Source organism: Neovison vison, chromosome 11, assembly GCF_020171115.1.
Source record: "Neovison vison isolate M4711 chromosome 11, ASM_NN_V1, whole genome shotgun sequence".
Taxonomy (NCBI): domain Eukaryota; kingdom Metazoa; phylum Chordata; class Mammalia; order Carnivora; family Mustelidae; genus Neogale; species Neogale vison.
Window position 1 is genome coordinate 34,986,439 of NC_058101.1, and position 23,557 is coordinate 35,009,995.

At 41.1% G+C, this 23,557-nt stretch overlaps 1 protein-coding gene across 3 annotated transcripts in view; it reads right to left on the reverse strand.

Annotated features, from left to right (window-relative positions):
* RHOH (ras homolog family member H) overlaps window positions 1-22,627 on the reverse strand; it is a 40,939-nt gene extending 18,312 nt beyond the window's left edge. For 2 of the 3 annotated variants that reach the window (XM_044225125.1, XM_044225126.1), the window contains exons 1-2: window positions 22,100-22,627; window positions 18,655-18,740 (exon numbers count right to left, since the gene is read on the reverse strand). The gene's annotated coding sequence lies outside the window, so the exon portion shown is untranslated. The remainder of the gene's footprint in view (window positions 1-18,654; window positions 18,741-22,099) is intronic. The other variant, XM_044225127.1, reaches the window with a different exon arrangement.
* Window positions 22,628-23,557: the final 930 nt, after the last annotated feature.

The window sequence follows — 23,557 nt, forward strand, 5'->3', positions numbered from 1 at the left end:
GAGTGACATTTGAAATAGTCTTGAAGGAGGCCAAGAAAATAGGATTGGAAGACCGCAACCACACAGAGGAAGTGGCCAGTGCCCAGGTACATGAGTGGGAAAGGTCTGCGCATTTGAAGCAGACAGGGCTGGCTTTTGTGGCCGAAGTACAGCAGGGGAGGAGGGGTGAGGTGGGAAAGGAACACTGGGGCCAATTTACTCCACGTTAGATATAAAATGACCTCCATCCAGCCATCTCTCTCATTACCATTCTCACTGTCCCCAGGTCCCTGGCCGTTGCGGCAATTTCTCCAGACTACGTAGCATTCCCCCAAACTCCGTCTGCGTTTCCTGCTTCGATAACCTTAAGCATCCTGTTCTCGTGTCCTGAAATATGATCTTTCCTGCTCTGACTTTTCCTGGCAAAATTCTGCTTGACCTAGAGGCCAGCTCAAATGCCACGTCTCCATGAGGCCTTCGAGAAACTACCAGGAAGCATTAGTTTTACCCTTCATTTGAGCTCACATGTCATCTTGAAATGTGTATATATTTACTTTTTTAAAAAATAGCTAATACCTACCTATAGTAAGATTCAAGGAGTACAAGGGTGGGTTGCCTGGGTGGCTCTGTCAACTGAGTGTCCAACTCTTGATTTCAGCTCAGGTCATGATCTCAGTGTCGTGAGATCAAACCCAGCGTCAGGGTCTGCACTGGGCGTGGAGTCTGCTTTTCCCTCTCCTCCTGCTCACACCCTCTCTCAGTCTCTCTCTATCAAATAAGTAATTTCTTTTAAAAATAAAACAAAGAGTGTAAGAGTGAAAAATATGTCTTCCTCTTATGCCTGCCGTCCATGGTTCCCGGCCATTTTCCTGGAGGCAACCAATGTATTAAGTTCCTCATGCATTTTTCCAAAGCTATTACATTACGATAGGTATTACCTGTGTACATGAATGAGCGTGTATTTGTAATTATCCTATACACACACATTCTTTTTTTAATATGCAAATTACAGCCTGCTATATTCCCTGCTGCTTTTCTTACCTGATAATATATCATGAAACTTTTTCCTTATCAATAGATTTTTGAGTTGCCTCACTCCAAATTCCTTTAGTAGAGGACTAAGGAGTTCCTTCTCAGTTATGAATAAATCTGAGAATATAAGACTAAATATAAATGGAGACTCGGTGTGGTACCTTAGGCTTTTTCTCACTGTATTGTAGGGAAAGGCAGTTTACAGGGTACAGAGCCCCGGACTATGAGTCAGACTCAAATCCTGGCTCTACCACCAATCGCAGGACCTTGCTCACAGCAGTTGGCTTCTCCAGACTTCAGATGCCTCATCTGTAAAATTAGGCACTGAACTCCAAGGGGCCTCTCCAGTACTGATATTTCATGTTTCTACAAAAACACTGATAACACACATGACTTTGAGAGCAGATGTTAACAGAGAAGAAAGTATGGAGCGTAGCTCAAAGTTCCTGCCATGATAATATTTCCCTACTCCCAGGATTTCCTTTTTGTCTTTCCTTGCTTGTCCTTCCCCTTCTACCCTCCAAACTTGACTCAGAGGCATGCATGTTGAAAAGGCCTGAGCAAGGGCACATCAGCCAAGCTAAGCATAAAGGGCCCCAGGCCTCTGATTTCAGGACTGTGTTCAGCACTAACTGTCTTAGATTGCCACAAAATACAAACAAAATTTGGACCTCTTTTCCTGTAAACATGTCCCAGTACAATGGGGAGTTCACTGGCCTAATAATCTGTAACAGAGAGAATTTATAAAATGAGTGCCTTAGAGAGTTTTCTGAGACTGATAGGAGAAAACACCCAGCCCATTTACAGACCTCAGAAGCAGAGCAACTATGTGGTCAAGGGCCCAAAGGTGATTATCAGGGAGGCCCTGGCAGTTCTCTGAGTTATCCTTGGGGCTTTCCTGAACAAAACAAAAGCACATCACTCTCTCTCCCAAATGTCCACATCAAGGGCAAAAGTTCTCAAGTCTTTTAAGAACATTCCCCACAACAACCTTAAAACTACAAATTGAGGATCAGATATCCACAGAGGAGTAATTAGTACAGGTCCTAGAGCAGGGAGAGAGATGCTGGAAAACCATCGGCTCTTGGCAAGGGCCTTGGAGATCTCTTTACATTATCCACAGCTCCTACCTGGACTTTGATGTTCACCCTTGATGCCAACTCTCGTATCTTCACACAGCTGTCATCAGTGTGTTTAAACTACAAGGCATAATCCCGAATCTTTTTCTAGCAGCAGGGACTTTCAGAAAACACACTCTCTGTGAATTGACTTGCCCTTCCTGTTCATTTTTGCCCTCATTTGTCTCTACTCTTTAAATATAAGACAATTTGCCACACAGGATAACTTGTCAAAGGGGAAAAGGGGCACATCTTCTTATTGTTGAATTCCTTACTAGTTTGTTTTTTTTTAAGATTTTATTTATTTGACAGAGAGAGACATAGCAAGAAAGAGAACACAAGCAGGGAGAGCAGGAGAGGGAGAAGCAGGCTTCCCTCCAAAGAGGGAGCCTGATGTGGGGGTCGATCCCAGGACCCTAGGATCATGACCTGAGCTGAAGACAGATGCTTAACCAACTGTGCCACCCAGGCACCCCGAATTCCTTATTAGTTTAGAAAAATACTTAGTAATCTGAAAAACGGCATATGACAACATTGTTACATTAAACAAAAAAAGCAACTTCAAAACACTATTTGCAACATGACCCTGATTTTTCAATAAAAATAGAAAGAGGGTAAGTAACTATATCAAGATGTTAACAATATTGTTATTGGTACAATTATAGATTTTTTTCTTTTATGTGCTTATCCACCGTTTCCAAATTTCCTTTATAAGCATATACTGCCTCTGTAACCAAAAAAGAAAGAAAAGTGCAAAAAATAGCTCATGATCCTGTGTAAAGGAAAATATAAATGTGTCCTACCGCTCCTTCCTGGGGAGAAGTAGCATTTGTTAGTATCCCTGGATAGTTAACTTTTAATAAAGTGTGACACAGGAAGCCTGCATCCTGGGTCAAGATCAACCTTGGACAAAAGAAATGACCCTGAAAACTCTTAGACTCCCCTCCCCCCACCCCTACCCTGTCACCTTACTTGTCAGATGAGCAAGTCTCTCTGGGTCTATAAGTCCTTTTCTTGCTCAGTCTAGAACATCACTCAGGTTAAAACAAACAAACCTGAAGTAATCTAGGGATTTGAACTGTGCCTAGACCAGCCTGCTCAACATGCTAGAAAAATTCCTAAGGAAACTAAGATCGTAAGAAAAGAAGTTTCTTGTGTCATAGAGATGGGTACCGCTATTAGGATTTATGGGAATTTCTTTCCTTTTATCACAGAGTACCAGAATAGTCAAGAACAGGCTTAGCCTAAGGTTCACTTCCTTCTTATGATCTTGTGACTGGGATCAAAATACAGGAAGTCCATTAGCCAGGGTTCTTTATTGACAATGTATGTATCGTCACTGCCAAAGTACAATTCTCAGACTTATTATGTTTCCATGATGGTCAGCCGTTTTCTTTCTTTCTTTTTTTTTAAATTTTTTATAAACATATAATATATTTTTATCCCCAGGGGTACAAGTCAGTGAATCACCAGGTTTACACACTTCATAGCACTCACCATAGCATATACCCTCCCCAATGTCAATAACCCCACCCCCCTTCTCCCAAACCCCCTCCCCCCCCCCCCCAGCAACCCTCAGTTTGTTTTGTGAGATTAAGAGTCACTTATGGTTTGTCTCCCTCCCAATCCCATCTTGTTTCGTTTATTCTTCTCCTACCCCCTTAACCCCCCATGTTGCATCTCCACTTCCTCATATCAGGGAGATCACATGATAGTTGTCTTTTCTGATTGACTTATTTCACTAAGCATGATACCCTCTTGTTCCATCCACATCGTCGCAAATAGCCATTTTCTTTCTGATCAATATCTCTTCATATAAATTCAGCTTCTTTGGAGATGATTCTCTAGTCACCTTAATGTACTAGGGGATGCTGGTCTTGTCTTAGTGGTGCAAACCCACCTGAAATTACTTTCAAAAGACAATAATTAAGACTCTGAAAAGAGCCATTCTGAACATTACCATTGGCCAACCTTCTTAAATCCACAATCCCAAAGTGAACTGAAATGCCCCAGAAGATAATCCCCTAATCACATGAAAAGTCTGTTATCCTATCTTCTCTCTTTAATGATATTCTCCTGACTGAATTCCAGTGTCACTGTTAATGCATGCACAGAACTGTGTATTCTAGACTCCCTATTTTGAAGAAGGACTATAGTTCAGAAGCATCAGGTAGGACCCCACAGCACCATTCTTGATTTGGGAGAATCAAGAAACCCAGTTCTGGGGAATCTTTCCCACAGGAAGATGGCAAAGAAAGTAGCTTCCTAATCTACCAGGAGCAGCTGTTATCCCTACTGGTAAGAATCCCCTGCAAGAAAGTCTTGAACCTCAAGGTTTCCAACCAGCTGGCACAGAAGGCATCCGGCATGTTTCCTTCAGGGAACAGTCTTACCCAAATGTATCCATCTATATGGGGTGACATCAAGGGTGATGAGAATTTTCTTCTTACTGAACATTTCTCCCACCATTGGGGCAGCTCTTTCTCCAGAGGCTTGGTTTTTTGCTTTGCTTTGCTTTGCTTTGCTTTGCTTTTTAAGATTAATTTAGAGAGAGAGAGAGAGAGAGATGCACATAGGGAGAAGGGAAAGGGCAGACAGAAAGAATATCAAGCAGAATTCCCCAGTGATCGGGAAGCCTGATATGGGGCTTGATCCCATATCCCTGAGATCATGACCAGAGCCAAAATCAAGACTTGGACATTTAACCAACTGAGCCACCCAGGCATTCCTAGAGGTTTAGTGCTTTTTTCAAATGTGAGTCTCCTTGAAAGGTAAAGGCCTTGTTACCACTGCCACATTTATATGAATGTGATTCCTGTCATTATTTCCTCAAAGTCTGTTTTGATTGGATGAGGAGGAAGTTTTACAAAACACAAAATGTATATAAAAAGAGGTGGGACATGGGAAGATATATATTATTGGGCATCAATCCCATTCTCCAGGCCATTCCTAACTAAGTCTGGACCCCTCCTAAGTCAGATTAGCCCTGGTGGCCTGCCAGTTCTTTGTATTGTCTATGGATGGATAATTTGAAATGTCACTGATCTGAATTCTCAGTAATATCATTCATGTGTTTATTTTTCCAATACATACTACACTCCAGCTATGTGCTGGGTACCATACTAGATGGTACACAAGGGAAAATGTAAGCTGAAGGATTCCAATCCATCCCAAAGTCAAGTGTCCGGCATCTGGACAAGAGTCACCTGGACTCATAATCCTGATCATAACCAAGGTGTTAAGGAGGTATTAGCCCAGAGAGGTATCATTATTCACAATTTACCAATAAAACGATCAAGGTGCAAGGAGGACAAAGTCAGTGATCCCCATATTTGATCATCACGATTACCCTAAGAGGCTGTTTTCATTGTTTTCCGTCTTGGAGACATTTGCACTCAGTAGGTCTGGGAAGAACCAGAGAAATGATTTGTAATGAATTACATGACACAGAAGCAGTCAGATTGGAGAAACACTGCTCCACAGCCCAGCTCAGCTTCCCCAGACACCTGGCTTCTCATCTGACCTTACGGTCTAGAAAGGAAGGGTTATCATGTTATTCTCCCCATATTACATGTGAATCAGCTTCAACACACAAAAAGCAATTAACCCAAAAGACAAGACAAAATGAAATCTCTCTCCTTTTTCTTCCTTTTTCATCTAATCTAAACAAAACAATAGAACCATCAGAACTGATCACCTTATACACAATCATTTGTAACATCCCTGTTTGCAAAACCTCTTTTGGTTTTGCCATCTGCAGAAGAGCAATCGAGCAACTTGTTCTGAGCCTAAGAAAATTACCCCAACACATCAACCAGGGGCTCTCTTCATCCGTTCATTTTGTCACTAAAAATAAGAAATATCAAAGATACTTAAGAGACATAACACCTACATAATGGATGGACTCTTTGGATATCAAATTAAATAAACCAATTGTGAGAAGATATTTTTGAGACAGTCAGTGAAATATGATTATAGAATGAGTATTTAAAAATTCAAAAGGATCACTGCTGATTTTATTGGGTGGGATAATGACAGCATGGTAGTATAAGAAATATTCTTGATTTTAGAGATGTAGAGCATGGAGGGTAAAATGACATGATGTCTGGGGTTTACTTTAAACTACCTCAGCAAAAGGATAAAAGAGGATGAAACAAATACCACAATATCTTAATAATTGCTGAATTTGGGTGATTGGCATGGGGACTTGTAGATATATTTAATTTTTTTAAGATTTTATTTATTTATTTGAGAGAGCAGACACAAGCAGAGGCAGCAGCAGAGAGAGGGGGAGAAGCAGACTCCCTGCTGAGCAGGGAGCCCAACACGGGGCTCCAACCAAGACCCCGAAATCATGACCGGAGGCAGATGCTTAACCAACTGAGCCACCCAGGTGCCCCAGATGTATTTGAATTTTTATAATAAAACAACTTTTTTAAAAGACCAACACTCTGCTGGGGGGAGGGGGTTGGGAGAAGGGGGGTAGGGTTATGGACATTGGGGAGGGTATGTGCTTTTGGGTAAATTGGAAGGGGAGATGAACCATGAGAGACTATGGACTCTGAAAAACAATCTGAGGGGTTTGAAGTGGCGGGGGGTGGGAGGTTGGGGTACCAGGTGGTGGGTATTATAGAGGGCACAGCTTGCATGGAGCACTGGGTGTGGTGAAAAAATAATGAATACTGTTTTTCTGAAAATAAATAAATTGAAAAAAAAAAAAAAAAAGGACCAACACTCTCACTTCCCCAAGGTGCCATTTTTCCCTTGCAAAGGCAAAGCCTCCCTGTCTTTTTAAAATCTTGGCAAGAAGCATAACTATGTACTAGATATCCCCTGTACATCTGTTCTTTTCTCATTTGTTCTCCAAATAGGTGTGGTTTGTTGGTCTGGTTTTTGTTTGTTTGTTTGTTTGTTTTTAACTTTAACTGATGGTCATGGAATATAACTTATCCTAAAAAGGTCTTTATCTGTCATTCAAAATCTAACTGGCATTCCAGTCTTTTTTGTTTGCCAGATTGGCAACCCTAGACAAGGAGAAAAAGCTTCAAACATGATCAGGATATGTGGGTTCGATTTCATCTCTGCCACTTGGCCTTGTAAGGAGAAGCAAGCTGCTCACTGTGTTGAAGTGTTTCTTTCATCATCCATAACACAAGAGGGTTTTGTTTCGGCTCAAAATGCTATGAAATGTGGCTACTGCTCTTATGCCCATTCCTCAGATAGAAATACCGTTTTAAAAAGTACACCTCTTCTCAAAGGAATATCGAGAGGGAAATTCAGTGAAGCAAAAACACATTGCCCTCCCCCTACCAAAATAAAAACAGGCTGCCAAGCCAAACTATCCAGCACCATTCCTTCAGTGCCTACAGAGGATCAGTTCCTGAAGCCAAGCGCATTCATGTATGACCTCGTTCTATCCTCACAACAATCCCACATGGGAAATCATATTAGCCCCATTTCATAGATATGATGACTGAGGTCCAGAGAAATTAAATAACTTGTGTCTGGTTAACTTCAAAGCCCTGAGCTTTACCCCACATTTCCACACCTCTGATTCTCTTACGCAGAGAGCATCTGGAATGGGAAGGCAGAGCAGAGCGAGTGCCATCTTCTAGCTCCTCAGTAAGACCGTTAGAGATTTTTCCCTTGCAATTTCATCCTGAGGATGCCAGATGTGTTCAAGTTGAAACACAAATACAGTGGGGTTTGGAACTGGGGAAAACAGAATCACCAAGTACTCGCTGGCTTTCATTTTATTTATTGTTATTTATCCATCATATCTATCATTTAACCAAGTCTGACTGACTGTTTCCGGGACAGGCAGCACACCACCAGGGGTTGTAAGGGGCTGCTTTGTTCTCTTGGAATTTAGCCTATTGTGGAGACTAGCTAGATACAGATGCCTGAGTCGGGCCACAAGACTTTACCTCCACTGGGTTATCTAATGAGGCACATCCAAGAATGACACAGAGCAGAAACACAGTAGGATTTAAAGAAGAGGGGGACGCATGCGGGCTGGGGCGCTGTCAAGAACTCCAGGAGGAAGCCGGACTTAAACCAGACTGTGCAGGGAAGCATTTAAGAGCTGGAGAGGAAGGAAAAGGACTCCCAGGCAAGCGGAACAACCTCAGGACTCCCAGAGGAAGGACTTGGAATAGACTCTCGAGGGAAAAGGAGTCTGATTAACAAGGGAGCAAAGTGCACGGGCCAAAGCACTGATGACCCAGACCAAGGACATGTTTAGGGACCAAGCAGATCAATGTGCGGGGACCCCAACTCTCAGGCACAGAAATGGCAGGAAATGAGAGCAAGGTGCACCTTGTTCCTGGAGGGAATGGGGAGCTGCCGAAGGCTTTTGGACAGGGAGAGAAGTTCAAATTAATGTTCGGGGGTAACTGATCCAGCTGCGAAACATACATTAGGCTCCATTCAATCTAAAAAATATATATATAATATGCATATATTATATACATAGAGAGAGAGGGGGCCTGGTGTACTAAGATACAAAGATGACTCAGACACAGTTCCTATGCTTAAGAAATTCATAGTTCAATAAGAGAAGATCGCCTATTACAAGATCATGTAAGTTCCTCATTAATTTAATTTATGACACTGTGGCAGGCACTGTTAGTTTCCTATTCAGTATCTATGCTTCCCTTTGTCATTAGTAATAGAATCCAATTTTACTTGTAAGACTATGTGCAAAGCCTAAGGAAAGGATCACACGAGGCATAGGCAAGTATTTCTCAGAAAAAAAATTTTTTTTAAGATTTTATTTATTTATTTGAGAGAGAGAGAGAGCACGCATAAGCGGGGCGGAGGGGCAGAGGACGAAAGAAAAGCAGGCTTCCCTCTGAGCAAGGAGCCCGCTGTGGAGTTCAGTCCAAGAGCCCTGGCATCGTGACCTGTGCCAAAGTCAGACACTTCACCAACCGAGCCACCCAGGTGCCCCTCAGCATTGTTTCATGATCATCCCCAAGGGCATTTTTAGACATTTTTCCACTAATTGTCCCACCCATGAAATTTTAATACAGTATATATGTCCATTTATATATTATATGTATATCTGTATGTATCTGTGTATCTTCGCACATAAAAAGAGTAAGATTTTTTTTTCTGCCTCTTTTCTCCACTAAAAAACTCTATCTTCCCTTAGGGATGATATCAAAGCACCACACTGTCCCTAACCCACCCCAGCCCTGCCCCTCCCTCCCCATCATGAACGCCTAACCCAAGGCAATTATAACAACTCTATCTTCTATCTCTCCACGGGCCTCGAAGCTGGGCTGCCATGGAACCCAGATCTTGCAGCAACATCGAAGCTGCTGCCTGTTCAAGGGGTGTCTGGGGAACTTTCTGCTTTCCTAGGAAAAGAGAGAGCCCTAGCCAACTTCGCCTCCTTCCGTATCCACCCAGCCCTACGCCTCTGGGTAGATGATGAATCCACAGGCCTCAAGGCTCCAACCACCATCTTGCCACCACGGTGAAAGACCAGAGAACTGCAGAGATAGTATCTCTGAGCCAATGAGCCATTGAACCGGTGACAGAGACAGAGACGTCTTCTTAGACAGGAGAAATTAATCAGGATTTTTGTAAGTTACTGTTAGTCAGGTATGGTATAACTTGCAGCTGAAATCATTACGAACCTGTATGATATGTCTCACAGATCAGAGCTGTCCTGACGTGAGCTATTGTTAAACCAAAGCCAGAGACAATCACACACAAAAACAAAACATGTAACCAAGAATACTACACAAGTCAAACACGAAATCACACTCATGCTTACAAGGAAAACTCTCTGATTTGCTAAACTAACCAACTTTGAAATAGTTTTAAAAGATTCCAACTAATATTCAGCATTTAAAACTAATAGACTTTTGTCACAGACCTGTACCCCTGGGGATAAAAATATATTATATGTTTATAAAAAATTAAAAAATTAATACTAATAGGCTTTTGGATTTATTATTGTGTAGAAAAATAGCCGTGGAAGGCTACAAGATAATTTTCTTACATTACGCCAGAATGAATTCACTTGGGATTTGCCTAGTGGGTATTATCTTTCAAAATATTTAAAAGTCAATTATTTCTGAGTTAAATATTTAGATGCATCAGGAAAATGTGCCTCTTAACAGATACCTTTGGGAAACTCTTCGCATAAAAATTTTTAAATTGTCATCTATATTCATCAGTTGCATGTTCTATACTTTGCTTAAATTCTTATTACAGCTAAAGCTAATTCTCCCTTATTTTAAAAACATACACCACTCACATACCTATTTAATAACTTAACATCTCCCATTAGAAGTGATTTTCGAAGGCTTATCAGGTTTCAAAATATAAGAGACTTGAGATCCCTTTAAATCTTGAAAGATAAAATTTAATTATAGGTTCAGGGCTCTCAAAGCAACCTCTCAAAGGGTTGCCGTCAAAATGTCAAAATAATTCTCATATCAAAATCATTTTACTTGTTTCATTGTTAGCATAACACCACAAACTGACTTAATTTTAATAAAGAGTTTTGGCCTTTTTATAAATAATATATGCTAATTATAGGAACTACAAGAAAAATCAAAAACATTTTAAAATTATATGTAATCTTATCACACACTAGATGATAATTTTTAATATATTCATTTACTTTCACATTCTGAAGTCATATATAAAAAAACCTAAGTAGGCCTTTTTAAGCAAAAATATATAATTCTACACTGTAACTTTTTTTTTTTTAAAGATTTTATTTATTTGTCAGAGAGAGAGAGGGAGAGAGAGCGAGCACGGGCAGACAGAATGGCAGGCAGAGACAGAGGAAGAAGCAGGCTCCCTGCCGAGCAAGGAGCCCAATGTGGGACTCGATCCCCAGATGCTTGGGATCATGACCTGAGCCGAAGGTAGCTGCTTAACCAACTGAGCCACCCAGGCGTCCCTACACTGTAACTTTTTACTTGTCATTAAACATCCCTCAAAAAAACATTTTAATAAATATTTAATAGGCTTAAAGATCATTTATTTAATCGTACTTTTTGTTGGACATTTTTGTTGATTTTTAGGTTTCTTTATTATAAAAAATTTTTGTGCTAAAAGCTTTATATTACAATAAAATACTTCTTGTTTTCTTATGAATAACTGTTAGAAAGAGTCAAAGGCTATAAACATCTTAAGGTTATTCATTCCTACTGCCCAGTTCCTTGCAATTTTTTCTAAAAAGAGGCCTTTCTACAGCCATCTCAAATAACTCAAAATCATAATTTAGAACAGCCTACTAAGTAGTGAGAAGAAAGGATCATTCGACTCTTTCCCTGACTGGCTGGTGATATTGCTTATAAATCATACTTTGGCCAATATTTTATAGGAAAAGGAAAAACTTGATAATAATTTAAAAGCTCCTGATCAAACTCTGAAAGACTGCGAAGGCCACTGGATTCGTTTTGTTATTCATCCTGCATTTTAATCCTAGTAATTAATTTGTTAAATACCTAGTATTTAAGAATTGTTAAGCACTCTCAAAATTGGCAGAAAAAAGAAAAGTAATTACGACTGACAGATTAAAATAATGAGCTACATGCCTGTTGAGAAACAAAACCAATCATCGCCAGGTATGTAACGGGAGGAACACTAACATTTAAATTCCAAGGACTGTGAATGAATGTAGGAAAAATTTTAAATTATGATCATTACAAGCTCTAAAGGAAGGACCAGCTAGGCAGAGGAAGCTTTAAAATCGTATAACTTTGTACATTCAGCTGGTCCCAGGTCGAAAACAAAATTGAACATAAGCTAAAGCTGAAAGTGCTGGTGATCTTTTCTCATGAGTACAATTGCACAATCTAGTTTCTTCGCTGAAAACCCCGAGGGTCTAGCCCTGTTGGAAGAGAAACTTTTATTTTTCTTTCCACATATCTGGGTGTTGGGTCTTTCCTGGATGACATGTCAAATGGGTTGCCCTGGGGGAAATCCAGAACTACTGGTTTAGATTTTGAAATTTTGATCCAGGTCTCCAATAGCACTCCCTCCCCTACTGTCCATGTGTTCTTAGGGCTCTAGAATTGAGTAGAAACATTGCTTCCATCCACGTTTAGAAGCTGCTCTTCCTGACACAGAGAGGATGAAAAAAAAGAAAAGGTAGCGATAGGACTCAACAAAGACACCATAGTTTCCAGCCCTTCATTAATTCAACTGATCCATTAAAATATCACCTGTACCCACCCACCCCCCAATTCCATTAGGAAACAATGTATCCTCTGAGCTTCTTTCTATATATTCTGGGCATTTTGGAGGGAAAGCACTAGCATGATGATGCTTTAAATGTGTAAAAACTTCATTAAATACTTAGGAACAAAATATATACACCTATATTTAAATTAAAAATTATGTGCCACATTTGCTATGGTGAACATGTATTACTATTATATTGTGAAAGTCCACATTATTACAGATATTTTTCTGATATTACCAGATCATCTGTGTAGAAGAATATAGTGACAATATTATTTCAGCAGATGTAGGAAATTGTGGTATTGTCAAAAAGTGAGATTTTTCTGCCTTTCCCCTCCTATTTCCTGTATGTATGTCCAACATCCTCCTCTACTCCCTTCCTTATCACAACCAGAGGGAGAGAGAGAGAGACTTCTGATACAAATTTTGGCAAGTTACTGCCCAAAGTTATTGGAGCTTAAAGAAAACCAAGTTTTATCCTAAGAAAGTATACCAAAGGAGATGTCTAAATCCTTTAAGGGTTTTTGTAGTTGATGGCAGTGGCTTTACATCATTTAAATTTGAATTGAAATATATGGCTTTCTTTTTCCTTGTTGGAAGGAATGAATCATCATAGGCATTCTTACACTTCTCAATCATGGCTGAGATCATTTTCAATTGGAACAAGTTGGAACATTTCAGTTGGAACAACAGGAAAAAATTTTTGTGGCAATTGAGAAGAAGGTTCAGGTTCAGATTTGTGTGTTCAGAAGAGCTTAAGAAGGCATCAGCTGGAAGGGCAGTGGGGAAAGGAAAGGAAAAGTAGGGTCGTGTCTCAAAGAAAGGATCTTCTGAAAGAATGCAAAACATTAAGGAAGAGATACATGCAGTCAGTTCCCCCCATTGGCAAGTAGGTGGCCCGGAGTTAAGGACACAGCAGGGAGGGCAATGTCTAGGAGACAAGAGAGGTGGACCCTTCGCTATTGGCCTTCAGTATACATGGACTATTTCTGTTTTGTGGGCTGTAACTGAGTATTCTGTGATGCAGTATTATTATTAAAATGCATTGAACATATTAAAACAAATTGAGTGTATTGAATACATTGAACTGAAATTGGCAGGAGACTCAGTCATGGGCGTACCATAATGAAACTGGTTGTAGAAGTTGAGCTGCACTTATTACTTGAATATATTTGTCATAGATTTTCTTTTTCTACCTTGAAAAAGATGTGTAATCCTGGGGTGCCCCAGTGGCTCAGTCAGTTAAGCCTCCACCTTTGGCTTGTCATGATCTCAGAGTCATGCAATCAAGCCCTGCTTCAGGCTCTCTGCACAGCAGAGTCTGCCTCCCCCTCTCCCTCTGTGCGTTCCTCTCTCTCTCAAATAAATAAACAGATCTTTAAAAAAGAAAAAGATGTATAATCCTTATGCTATGCAAGACCAAGAAAAACCTGACTCTTATTTCACAATTCATTTAGCCAAATGCACATATTTTTTTCTCTGGAGGGTTGAAGACACAGTGCATTTTCAGTCCCCATCCTGTATCCATCTGCCCACTCTGCTAACATGACACGATAACACGGTCTTATCACTTTTAACAGAATTGGCTAATTTAAACAGTTGGGCTTCGGGTAAATCTCCAGACCCTGCCCGAGCCCCTATCACAGTCCAAGCAGATAGGAGATTAACAAAGACGTGACCTTCCTACCCCAAAAACACCCAGTTCTCCAAACTGCAAGTCAGGTACCCACTCACAAAAGATGACCCAACTGGGCTTCTGTGGTTTAAGGCTACAGAGGAAAAGGACTTATCTCTAAAGTTATCAGGGCCTAAACAGATGTTCAGCTTCAGATTTTTACACGCAGACCCAAGCACGTTATGCAGAAGCTGTGGCCTTTTACCCCCAAAAGCAGCCTGAATGAGTATCCAGTATTCACTGAGGGGCGACAGTTGGCCCCACACCTGTCACTATACTCTGGAGTTGGCCGTATCAGAGTATTACAACCTGCCTGCATTTCCAAAACGAACATACAAAATGTCCATAAATCAGACATTAAAGTAGAATTTTGGAAGATTGCATTCCCTGGTGGGAACTATCTCTGGCTTCATAGAAGAGAATTCAGAATCAAGGACTCAGAGCATGAGTCATCGATACTCTGAAAACCAACTCCGCCCCACATGTCCACTTTTGTGTTTACTCAAGTTAAGGATCCAGTACAAGAAAACTATACATACATCTGCCATCTTGTCTTCATTTTAAACATCCCCCTGGAAAGTCAGCATTTCTCTTTGGCAGCTAAATCCAGCCTCAGCAAAAATCAGACCTTTTTTGTGCAGACAGCCTCTGAGCAGGGGTTTTTAATATAAAGACTGAACTCGTGGGAAGTCGTGGATGGGCTTCAGAGGGCCCCCAGGCCCCCTAAAGTTGTGTGGCTAATGTGCATGTTCCTAAAATCCTGTGCTTTTTCTCAAGAATAGTTTTGGTTCGCAACAGATTCTTACAGGAATTTATGAGCCCCCCCCCACAAAAAATGTGATTAGGAAACACTGCTCTGAAGTATAAGCCAATCAGTCCACAAAAAACCCTTTTAAGTGGGTATTTCATAATGAGGATAGTCAAGATGTGTATCCTTAAACACCCACCAGACCCTGAGTGGTGCCTCTGGTGCTAAGGGTTGTGATTTCTTCTTGATTTATCACGCCATGTCCCAAGAGACTAGTGACCCTGATGATAGCGAATGGGAAACTTTTTTAAAGTCAAAGATTCATCTTCAGGATAAAGCTGGAAGAACCCAAGATAGGAAAGGCTATTTGAGAGCTTATTACGATCACCAAATTTCTTCTAAAGCCAGGTGAAGCGAAGAATCTCGATGTCATGGTTCTTGTTACCGCAAGATCATTTACTTTCATGTGTTCATATTGTGATATGTTGCTGTTATGGCATATTTCTGATGGTATTACTATTTTGAGTGCTACAATTCTATATAGAAAGTACTGTATTTCACTGAAAAATTGACTTTATTTGTTTCTTTAATGTAATGTTATCAAACACAGAGGCCCAAAGTGTTTTCTGGACATAGCACCCCTTATTCTACTCACATTTCTTCTCAATGACCACCTCCCAGTGGTCAGAGATAGAATGTTGATGGGTCCTAGACTCCCCCCCTGACCTCCTCTCTGTGCTACCTCCTTGTAGTTCCCTCCTTCACAGCTGCTTCCAGTTGGTGCAAATGCCTCACAAAAGTCACTTCCCAGTGGAAGGGAATTTGGTGGTACAAACTCTATTTAGTTAAGGAGTGGCATAAGGACGGCCTCCTGTTTTTAGTTGGTCTCAACAGACTCCACATAGTGACTTGTCCCTTCTGCGCTTCTCTGTTGTCATACCCCTTTACATCATAAGCCCTTAGATCTTGGGAGACTTGAGGTAACAGCCTCACCCCCAACACACACACACACATACACATACACACACACACACACACACACACACACACACACACACACTGATATACACGCCCTCGGCCCATCCAAACCATTACCCTTAATCTGGCAATGTTTCTCAAAGTATGATCTGCAGACCATTTGTATCAAAAAAACTTTATGGAGTCGGAAGACTTGTTAAAAATGCATATTCCTGCCAAGCAACCCCCACCCCCCAACAACTGAAACAGAATCCACGAAGATGAGCCTAGAAGTCTGCATTTGTTAACATGACCCCCATCCATCCAGATGACCCTTAAATGCACTAAAATTTGAGAACCCCTGATTTGGAAGAATCTTTTCCCCTCTTGTTTAAGACCTGTTGTTCTCAGATCTAGATTCAACTTCTTTTACATCCATTTTACTCATCTCTGAGGTCAGCATTTCCCTGACTTTTCCCAAGAAATGTTCTCTCCTCTCTCTGGGCCTTGCCAGTTGATTTTCTCTGGGCTCTTTCCCAGCCTCTGCAGTCTACATTAGCAAATCTTCAATACCCAGCCAGTCACTCCTTTCTCCTTCCTGAGCTGCCCTAAAGAAACCCCCTTATGGGGCACCTGGGTGGTTTAGTCAGTTAAACTTCGGACTCTTTGGTTTCAGCTCAGGTCATGATCTCAGACCCTGAGATCCCTCCTAGGATCCCTCCTAGGATGGAGCCCCCCATTGGGCTCCCAGTTCAGCAGGGAGTCTGCTTGTCTCCCTCTGCCCCTCCCCCTTCCTTCCCCATCCTCCTCCCCCTCTCCCGGCTCATGGGTGTGCATGCTTGCTTGCTGTCTCTCTCTCAATCAGTCAATCGATATTGAGAAAGGAAGAAAGGAAGAAAGAAAGAAAGAAAGAAAGAAAGAAGGAGGAGAAGGAAGGAGGGAAGGAGGAGAAGGAAGGAGGGAAGGAAGGAAAAGAAAAGAAAGAAAGGGACCCTCTTATTATCCACCACTCCAGACTGCCTGGGTATAAACTCCCTTTATAACATTTAGCCCAGAGAGTCACATACCTGCATGTCAAAGGCAAACCACATCTGGACCACAAAACTCATAGTCTTCCCAGTCAAATGTTAAAACTGCTTAAGATCACTTATTTACAGGCCCTCTCCATATTTTTTAAATGCACACATACTACTCCAATAAATGAAATAAAAACAAAATTCTATCATTTCACCATACTAACCCACTAAATGCCTGCATTGTCTCACACCACATTTAATCTTCCTTCATAACAAAATCAGAATATAAGTTAAAATTTTAAACCTGTTTTTCTAATCTAACACCATACCAAATATGTTTTCATAACTGCCACAAAGTCATTACCTTGAATGACTACAAAGTAGTCCACGGAATTAATGCTCAGAATCATTATTCCTTAGTCAGGTTATGAGTGACTACGTTCCTGCATGTTACCGCTTCCTTCTTTGAATTATTTATTTAGAATAAATTCCCAGGGATAGGATTAAGGGATCAAAATGTATGAGCATTGTAACAGTTCTTTTTTAGAATTAAGGGATCAAAATGTCTGAGCATTTTAACAGTTCTTAACACATATTGCCAGGTTGCTATGTTTGTGTTTTCCACAGTTCATTGATGGTATACTGATAAGATGTTTAACCTCCTCCCCTCAAAACAAGTGCGGGGAGCCTGATTTATGGTGTTTGCCAATTTCCGTGGTGTAAACACTCCTACCATGTCCAGGTTCAAGCTGTAAACTTGGATACAGAATTGGAAAGAGACGCTCAGTAGCATATTATTATATGATGTTTCTATCAAACAGGTAAGTTGAAATAAGTTCAAGAGCATCGATAATAGTACAATGTAGTAAATAACTAGGAACTAACGTGTTCTGAGCGTTTCCTACCTTTATTTATAACAGAACTTATTGAACTGTAAGTTACAGAATTTCATCTTTAATGACAGCTGTGCTTAACAAAATTGCAAAATTTCTGAAAATATTACAATCGGCTTTTGCAAACAAGCACAGGCAGGCTCCCTCACCCACTGCAAATATCTCACATGAATATTTTGCAAGAGCATGTCTTTTTTTTTTTTTTTTAACTGAAGGCATTGAAAAGTCACCCTATTCCCATCTGCTGTCACAAATAATAACCATGCTTTTAGGTTAGCAAGTTATGCAAATATATAATGAATAAGGAATAATGAAAAAAAATAGAGCAGGAGGTCTATCTGGGCCAATTAGTTCCACCCACCCTCTCCCAATCTGGACAGTAGTCTCTTCATGCACTTACCCACTAGGGTATTTTTCATGGGGTCATCTATAATAACTACCCAATTATTAATTAACTCGAGCAATGACTGAGTGCCAGTTCACGGGCAGTTCTCACGGCAAATGTGATTAGAACCATACTGCCTGTTACTTAACCACTCTCTTCTTTGGTTTTCTTTTCTACGAAATGGGGAAGAGGTCACTGCTGACTACAGTATTACAAGAATCTAAGCGTGGAGATAAGAAGGCTCCAACTTGGGCTCTAAGAAGCAATTGAGTGTTCTACAATGTTTTGAAATTTTCTTCCAAAGGTAATTCATTAGTATTCTGTTTTACTGGAAAAGAGAAATGGAAGGGTGATTTGGCACTTTCTCCCTTGAAAGCAAATTCCGTTCTCTGGGCTTTCCCTGAGTAATAACGATCAGCCTCTCCGTGTATATATGGTCTTTTTAAAGCGGCGCCTTACCACTCGAGTGTTAAAATGTAAATATGGTTGATGAAAACTCTAAACTCAAGTCATCCCACCCCCAGGAATTCACCTAAGAAATCAATTCAAAACAAAGGAAAATACTTTTATATGTCGATATGAATCACAACAAAGAGAAGACCATTTGACCTCATTTCAGCGCTTAACTCAACTTACCATCTTGGTGCTTGGGGCCCCGTTCAAAGAGTTCTGGATTAATGGCTCTCAGATGCTCATCTATAGATCAACCTCCTCCAAGTCACCTGGGGGCGAGGGTTTGCACTGATTATCACACAGATTCCTGGATCAAACCCCAGGGCTGCGAGTCGATTCATGAGAAATGCTAGTTTTTTAAATTCCCCAAGTGGTCTTGATGTCCAGCCAAATTTAGGAATTATGATTCCAGGCCAAAACTGAACAAATCAAATCATCTTTGAGCAACTGTCCACATCCAGGGAACAGTACGTCTTCTTACACAAAACACCAAGAGGTTGCTTGGGGCCTCAAGCAGCTACTTGAGTCAAAGGACCAAACAGCCACAGAGAAGGCGACTGTTTCCAGTGCCCAGCCCCCTGCTCCATCCACCCTCTCCATCTTGGACACCCTCCTTGCCTGCACTGCCCACCCCAGGACCCACTACTGTTGTTCTGTCTTCTGTTACGCCCCAGTTTGGCACCCTATCCTGACTTGGACTCACCCCTTCGCATACACAAAGCCCCAAACTTCTTGCCTCCCTCCTGTTATGAGTGGGGTTATAGAAGAAAAACGATATTACTATTTGACTAAGGTGATCTGCACATAAAGTTGAGCCATCCCTGTATAATGAACACAATGGCCATATTTACATTTTTTTCCAAAGGGTGCTAACTATCCCCCCCACACACCCACACACACACACAAAAAAATCTCTAGTTTGGAGAATGGAACAGGAAAACAGAACGCTTTTCAATTTTGGCTCACCCAAGACCCCAACCTAGAACCTAGATAGGCACTTTGGGCACTCCTCATCAACACGGTCAATGAATAGAAATGAATTTTTGGCTATGCCTCGCTACTAATATTACTAATATTAAAATACCATAAAATTACTAATATTAAAATACCATAAAATAAAATAATTTAATTTCAGCTGGCCGGGGAAAAAGAGTCACCCTCTGCCTCTTCCTCTAATGCCAAAAACACCTCTAAAATCCTACCCGAAGCATTCAGAGGGCAACATCAGCCCCAGATAAATAACAATAACATGATATATAACACAGCAGTCCCTCAGAGAGTTCTTTTCTAAGTCTGACAATCAGATATGGAGAGGCTCCAAAAAATCCATTTCTAATCTTGTTTTCCTTTTTCCACATATATTATTGCTATAAAATACCTAACCCTGTGCCTATCCCATACTTGGTGCTCAAAAAAAACTACTGTTTTTCACCCAGTAGCCCCCTTTTCCTTTGAAAGGAACCCTGGCATTAAGAGAGTTCCTTACAGATACCTTGTTCCCAACCGGGGACCATATGGGCTTCACTCTCGTGTCCCCACCAAGTCCTTAATAACAACCGTAATAGCTACATTTCTTGACAGCTTATTTTATGCCAAGCAGTAGGCTAAATGCTTTACATATTTTTTATCTCAATAGGTATTTTCAGTTATTAGAGCTACTTTACAGATACTTGTTCTTAATCTGAGGATTGAAGAACGTGTGTCTGAGGATCCCACAGCTCGGAAGCAAAAGCACCACATTCAACACAAGGTAATCTGGCTCCAAGCTCCGGATTCTTGTTCACCATACTATATTTTTGTTATTAGGCGGATGCAAATTTCAGAAAAAAGAAAAGTGCTCTGAATCACTGGGGGAAAAGTACCAGCTAATCAATAACATCTCATTCAGATATGCAAAGGAAGCAACACAGATTTCATGGAATTTTTGGACTGGTTGTTGATGACTAGAGGCTCACTCAGTCAAACAAGTCATCCTTCCAAGAGGAATGCCACTTTATTACTGGATGCTGGACATGTAAGGCCCAGCGATGGAAGTCTTACAGGAACCCCCAGCCACACAAGCCTTTCTCGGCATCAATGGTGTAGTAAGGGAAGCCAGCAGAAGGAAGGCAAGTGGAAGGTCACACACGTGGGGACACATAAAGCAGCCCCCAAAATGAGGAGGACAGGATCTCTGGGCTCCCTGTCACCTGGAATTCTGTGAGACCTGTGAGACCTGAGAAGAGGAGGCTGATGGCCTGAGAAGACCAGAACACTATTGAAAGGCATCTGTTCTGCCCAGCAGCCTCTCGGGGGCCTCTGCAACCTGTCTACATCCGAGTTTTCCAAGCTTATTTCCTGACAATGTATAAAACAATCTTTTCTTCTTTGGGGGAGCCCAGTCTCCTCCACTGAACCACTCATCTCATCAGTCTCACCTGTGGGTCTTTGTTCACACGGTGCTCCCATGCTAATTAACCTCCCCTTTCCCACTTACTCAAATCTCACATCTTTCCAAGGCCATGTCTTCCAGACCCACTTTAGCCTACCCTCAGACCCCCTTCTTGGAACTCCTCTAACTCACAGCCCACATCACCCCAGGATTCACACAATTCCCACCTTGTACTGCTTCTTGAATTTCACATCTCACCACGACTACTAGATTATAAGTTCCTTGGGGTGGAGGATTCCTTATATGTGTTTTATATCCTCCACACCAGCTTGGAATCATTAAGTAATTATTGACTATTTATTCCTTGCCTGAATATTTTACTGGCAGTTCTAGTTTAGGGAAACACCTAAAACTAGCGATTTTCCTAGCTTTATTTAGCTACAACCCCGGCTATTGATGGTACCTCACAGCACATCTCCAAATCTAACCACCTCAAAAACTAAATTTAATTTAATTCAATTTAAAAATAAATACTTGGACATCATATGCCGCTTGTAGAAAGAGGACTTGAGCATTGACAATAGGTGAAATCAACAAGCTGGGAATTCCAGATCCAAATCCTTATCATCGGGATCTTGGTTGGTTTCTTTTCTGATTTATAAAAGTTTAAAACTCTTATTTGTACAGGGACACCTGGGTGGCTCAGTCTGTTAAGCATCTGCCTTCAGCTCAGCTCATGATCCTGGGGTCCTGGGGTCAAGTCCCATGTTAGGCTCCCTGCTCAACAGGGAGCCTGTTTCTCCCTCTGCCCGCTGCCACTCCCCCAGTTCGTGTTCTCTCTCTCTCTCTCTCTCTGACAACTAAATAAATCTTTAAAAAAATTCTTATTTGTACAACTGAGAGGATCTTTATATTTACTTATCAAACATAGGGTGATATTTCAACTACCCAAATATTTGAACTCAGTCACAGTCAATCACAAGGGCTTGAATTCTCTAGGAAAATATCTGAAAAAAACAAAAGCCAACTATTATAACTTGTAACATTTCAAAAACTACACGCATCTTGTCAGGATGGTGGGGGGTGGGGGTGGAGTTGGGTACCAGAACAACTGCCCTTTCCCCCATAAAACGGTTTCACACTTTACAACAGGTAGGGCAAGATCATTATTGTGTCTAGCCTAAAATAAAAGCTACTTAAATTGGAGAGATTTCTTGTGACACCGAGGAAATATTTTTAAAGAAGCCAGAGTCTTACCTGTTGTAGATGCTGAAGAAATTTCTTGACACCAAAATGACTGACTCCGGAAGTTAATCTGTTCAGGGCAGGTAAGCAGAAACAAAATCTGCCCAAGCCCTTTCACCGTTCCGATTTCCTTCTGGGATCATCGTTTGCTTCCTCCCCAAGAATATAACTGATTCGCATTGGAAGAACAAAAATGTAAAAGTTGAGCTGGTAGAGAATCCAACCCCAGACAGTCGGGTTTCATGTGCGCGGTGACTGAGGTGGCAGGAACAATCGGAATGTGACGATAGAGATTAGCAAGTTCCTGTGTATAAGTCAATTTCCTGTAGCTGGCTTCTCTGAAGAGGGGATCTCATTTGTGTGGGTTTACCCGTGTGTGTGTGTGTGTGTGTGTGTGTGTACGCACACGTGCATTTCTCTCCGTGACAATATGAAAACTTCCCCAGAGAAGAGGCCTTTCCATTTCCCACCAACAAATCGCCTATGTAAAACTGAGGAAAGGAAGAGTGAAAAACACAGATGATTCCTTAAGGAAGTGAAATAAAACAGAAAAAAAAAAAAAAAAAGAGGGGCGCCTAGGTGGCTCAGTGGGTTAAAGCCTCTGCCTTCGGCTCAGGTCATGATCCCAGGGTCCTGGGAACAAGCCCCGCATCAGGCTCTCTGCTCAGCGGGGAGCCTGCTTCCCTCTCTCTCTCTCTCTGCCTTCTTGTGATCTCTGTCTGTCAAATAAATAAATAAAATATTAAAAAAAGAAAGAAAGAAAGAAAAGAAAAGAAAGAAAGAAAAAATGTCCACTCCTCTAACTGGTCTTAGTTAATTTAAGTTTAGGGGGGAAAAAAACCACCTTAGAACATACATGTCAACTTGATGAACATACTAACTGTGGAAGGAAAACAGTAGGTCAGTGGTTTGTTTTTCTTTGATTTATTAATAACTCTCACATAATAATTTAGAAAGAACTGACTCAGCCAGAGTGAGAGCTCAAGCAGCCCCACCATGAATTCACCCTTTTTTGGACCAGCACCTGTGTTGGGAGCTAGGTGACTGAGTTGTTTTCAGACTCCTCACAGTTTCATTATTTGCCTCCAAACACAAGTTACTCTTTTTTTTTCCTTCTGCGCAATCCAGGTGTAGAGACCATCTGTATCTAGGTTACGATGAGGTTGCCTAGACCAACAAATTGAACTTTTATGACGTGTTCACAGTTCCCCATGCCTCCAAGCCCTGAATAATGACAAATGCTACTGTCCAGGTTGAAAACTTTGTCAAAATATCTATGTGCCAGAGAGACAAAAGAAACTCCATTCAAGTCAACAATCATCTCTAGAGGCCCTACTATGTGTAAGATTCTGTGCGGGGTGCTGGAGTAGGGTGGGAACACGAAGATAAACAAGATGGACTCCCTCACTCAGAATGGTTAAAATCAAGTGAAAGAGAAGGACATGCACATAAAAGAGATACTCTGAATCA